This window comes from Notechis scutatus, chromosome 7 (assembly GCF_049901735.1).
Source record: "Notechis scutatus isolate UNSWTSFEM ecotype Mainland chromosome 7, rNotScu1.2, whole genome shotgun sequence".
Lineage (NCBI taxonomy): Eukaryota > Metazoa > Chordata > Lepidosauria > Squamata > Elapidae > Notechis > Notechis scutatus.
In genome coordinates, this window is record NC_142015.1 from 24,607,274 (window position 1) to 24,611,887 (window position 4,614).

The following is a 4,614-nucleotide window of genomic DNA, read 5'->3' on the forward strand; positions in this document are numbered from 1 at the left end:
GTTTGTAGCATTGATTTTGAGTACTGATAATGATAGTCTAGTTTTAATCTCCTCCAGGAAAACCCCTCCACCTCCTCCTCCTCCTCCTCCTCCTCCTCCTCCTCCTCCTCCTCCTCCTCCTCCTCCTCTTCCTCCTCCTCCTCCTCCCTGCACACACCACTCCCTTCTAACATCGATGATGTTCCCTAATTGGGTAATGAAACATCTGTAAGAAAATAATCCAGCTCAGAGAGCACCAAGGGCTCTACAGTTCAACCCTGAGCTACAGATATTCTCGTCTATCAGTTAAGTCAACGCTGGGCTAGAAATATTGGTACATTATATTCTTTTAGGAAGAACAGAAAATATACATTAGACTTTCCAGGTTAACACTTGACCTGGTGATTTTAATCCTATTTTGTTTGTCCCTTCTGAGACTCTATGGTGTATATACTTTGCTCTCATTCATGTTTGCAGAAGCCCTTGGTGTATCTCCCACGCCTTGTCCTGAGCTACCTCAGCTGCGTTTCTCCTCTGAATTTTTAAATGGATTTCTGAAAAGTGCCATCTCTGCTTAAAGCTGATTATCTGCCCTTGCCCATTGGGGAAACCGAGGCACTACATTTCCCCTCCCCCCACTTTGCTTCTCTTAGAGACTGTCCACAACTGACATATTCTGAAAAGTTGCTGTGGATCAAAGGATTACGGGCACAGAGGGAGCTCCTTAAACTATATTCAAATCATGCAAAGCCATCTATTTGGGTGAGCTTTATGCAAATTGCCAGGGACCTTCAGTTTTGAAATTGGAGATTTCAAAATTTATTTCCTCTAAAGTCATAGGGAGTTTAGGATATTTGCGGGGCTGGGAGAATCAATTCTGCCTTTTGTGTTCGAGAGTTCCAGCTGAAGGTCCATTGTGAGAGTATGCAAACTTTAGAGGCCAAAACCTCCTTAAGCCTTTTAACAGAATAACAGAGTTAAGAAGGGGCCTTGGAGGTCTTCTAGTCCAACCCCCTCTCAAGCAGAAAACCCTACACCACTTCAGACAAATGGTTATCCAATCTCTTCTTAAAAACTTCCAGTGTTGGAGCTTTTGCAACTTCTGGAGGTGAGTTGTTCCACTGATTGATTGTTCTCCCTGTCAGGAAATGTCTCCTTAGTTCTAGGTTGCTTCTCTCCTTGATTAGCTTCCATCCGTTGCTTCTTTCAAAACTGGATGTGTTTTTGCAGGAATGCAATCCATTGCATAACTATCGCCTTTAATCCCCCTCTTAGTAAGAAAAAGATGGGAAATTTGAATATGTAGATTTTTTTTTTTTCATGCAACTTTCCCTTTTTCTCCATTGGTGTCTAGGACTTCCTTATCATAGGATGGATTTAGAGTGTCCTCTTGTGGTCTTTTGAAGAATCACTCCAGGTCAATATCTCCAGACTCCGTTTTTAATCATTTGAAGAATTGTAAAAGGATAACAGAGTTGGGAGGGACCATGGAGGTCTTCTAGTCCAACCCCTTGCTCAACCAGGAAGCCCTATACCACTTCAGACAAATGGTTGTCCAATCTCTTCTTAAAAACTTCCAGTGTTGGAGCATTTACAATTTCTGGAGGCAAGGAGTTCCACTGATTAATTGTTCGGACTGTCAGGAAATCTCTCCTTAGTTCTAGGTTGCTTCTCTCCTTGATTAGTTTCCCTTCATTGCTTCTTGTCCTGCCTTTTGGTGCTTTGAAAAATAGGTTTATCCCCGCTTCTCTTTGGCAGCCCCTCCAATATTGAAACACCGCTATGATGTCACATCACCCCTAGACAGTTTTTTGTCCCTTGGTGATTTTCAGGACATGTTAGGTAATTCCTCTGAGAATCTTTAAGTACTGGAAGCTAAAGACTTCGCTGGATTCACATTCATCCTGCTTTAAGATGAATTTATTTGCGGTGTCACAGGATCAAGAATGGTGCTACTCAGAGCAAGTGAAATAAACTCTTATTTTACTGTTGTTTCTTTCATTGTCGTGAGTCACCCAGAACTCTGGAGAGTCAGACAAGTATACAATTTGATAAATTATTATCATCATAAAGCAAAAACAAAAAAAAGGGCTTCCTTCTTCTAATTACCTTCCCAGGGACCAAAGGAACAATAAACTCAGTCAGTCATAAAACATTGAGAAAGCCAAGAGGAAAAAAAAAAAAAAACTCGGTGAAACCAGGAGAAAATACAAGGAGGGGACCATCGCCACTGGGAATCAAGACCCGTTTAAGATAAACCCCATAATTAAGGACCAACTATGTTCATAGAATACCCCCTTTGTTCTCTCAGTGGACAGTTGTTTCTTGAGTTCCATCTCATTACCCCAAAGAATTCACCCCATATTTGACCTTACCGACACATAGAATGCTGCCCTTATCAATCAATTTCCCCGGCTGCAACCAATTAGAGGTACATCTTAATTTGCATGGCACTATAGAGAGGGATTGCATGGTGGTCCTTTTTTTATTTTATTTTTTTAGATTAGTGTCAGCTGCCTCTGGTACCACAGTACTCCCTTTCAACCAGTCTCCAACGTAAAGAAACTCTTGTGAAAAAAAGAGGATGAGATATATTCCTTCTCCCTTTCTTCTATAGGAGCAATTAATTTATGACAGTGGGGTATCTATCACCTATCATCTAATCTATCTAATCTATCACCTATCATCTAATCACCGAAATGATGAGGGGACTGGAGGCTAAAATATACGATGAACAGCTGCAGGAGCTGGGCCTGGCTAGTCTAGGGAAGAGAAGGACCAGGGGAGACAGGAGAGCGGCCTTCCAATATTTGAGGGGCTGCCCCAGAGAGGAGGAGGAAGAGGTCAAGCAATTTTCTAAAGCACCCGAAGGCCAGAGAAGGAACAATGGATTGATGCTGATCGAGGAGAGATTCAACCTGGAAATAAGGAAAAACTTTCTGACAGTGAGAGCAATCAACCAAGGGAACAGAAGTTGCCTTCAGAAGTTGTAGGAGCTTCATCACTGGAGGCTTTCAAGAAGAGACTGGACTGCCATCTGTCAGAAATGGTTTATGGTCTCCTGCTTGGGAGGGGGGGTTGGACTAGATGCCCCACAAGGTCCCTTCCAACTCTGTTATTCTGTTAGGATCCAACTGGCTAGTCTAGGGAAGAGAAGCACCAGGGGAGACAGGATAGCAGCCTTCCAATATTTGAGGAGCTGCCACAGAGAGGAGAAAGGGGTCAAGCTATTTTCCAAGGCACCCAAAAGCCAGAGAAGGAACAATGGATGGAAGCTGAACAAGGAGAGATTCAACACAGAAATAAGGAGGAATTTTCTGACAGGGAGAGCAATCAACCAAGGGAACAGAAGTTGCCTTCAGAAGTTGTAGGAGCTTCATCACTGGAGGCTTTCAAGAAGAGACTGGACTGCCATCTGTCAGAAATGGTGAAGGACCTCCTGCTTGGGCAGGGAGGTTGGACTAGATGACCTACAAGGTCTTTTCCAACTCTGTTATTTTGTTATTATTCTGTTATTCAGAAGTTGTGGGAGCGCCATCACTGGAAGCTTTCAAGAGAGATTGGACTGTCATCTGTCAGGAATGGTGTGGGGTATCCTGTTTGGGTAGGAGTCGAGCTAGATGACCTACAAGGTCCCTTCCAGCTTTATTCTGATTGATTCAACCTAGAAGAGAGATTTCAACCTACGGAGAGATTTCCTGACAGTGAGGACAATCAACCAATGGAACAGAAGTTGCCTTTGGAAGTTGTGGGAGCGCCATCACTTGAGACTTTCAAGAAGAGATTGGACTGTCGTCTGTCAGAAATGGTGTAGCGTCTCCTGCTTGGGTGGGGGGTTGGGCTAGATGACCTACAAGGTCCCTTCCAGCTCTGTTAATCTGTATCTTCGTATATTCTATATATTCAACGGACACCAGCAAGATCGAAAGGTGCATTCAAACAGGCCTTGAAAGAAATTGAGTAATTTTTTCTCTCCCTTGTACAAAAGATACCCGTGTTTCTATCACACAGGTACAAGCCAGCTGAGGAATTCTGGGAGTTGAAGTCCACAAGTCTTCAAAGTTGCCAAGGTTGGAGACCCCTGACCTGGAGGATTGAGAATCTCCATTGACCTCTTGGCAGTGATTTTGACTTTGCTTTACTGGTGGAAGTGAAGGAGGATATGAGTGACATTTCATCATTCTGGGCCTTCTCAGATTCCCCAGTCAATTAATTAAGAGCTGCGGGTGGAGTAGATGGTGCAATGAAAGCAACCTTAATGAGCAACCTTTAAATCAGTGTTTCTCAACCTTGGCCACTTTAAGACCTGTGGACTTCAATTCCCAGAATTCCCCAGCCAGCGATTCTGGGAATCGAAGTCCACAATTCCCAAAACGGCTGGCAGTTGAAGAAGCCAAGATTGAGACACACTGTAATGTAGGCACTTTTATTAATAAATCAACCCTTTTGTTCTTTTCCAACTGAATTCCTACTTTGGAAAGAAAAAACCGAAAGCTAATATTCTTTCCCCAATTTGAATATAAACTAGTAAGGAGGAAAGAAGTTGGCAAGGAGCTAGCTCTCAGTGTTCTGATTTCAGAGCTCTGGGCAATTTTTATACAATTCTTTTGTCCAAACCCATAAACTTCTTATTAA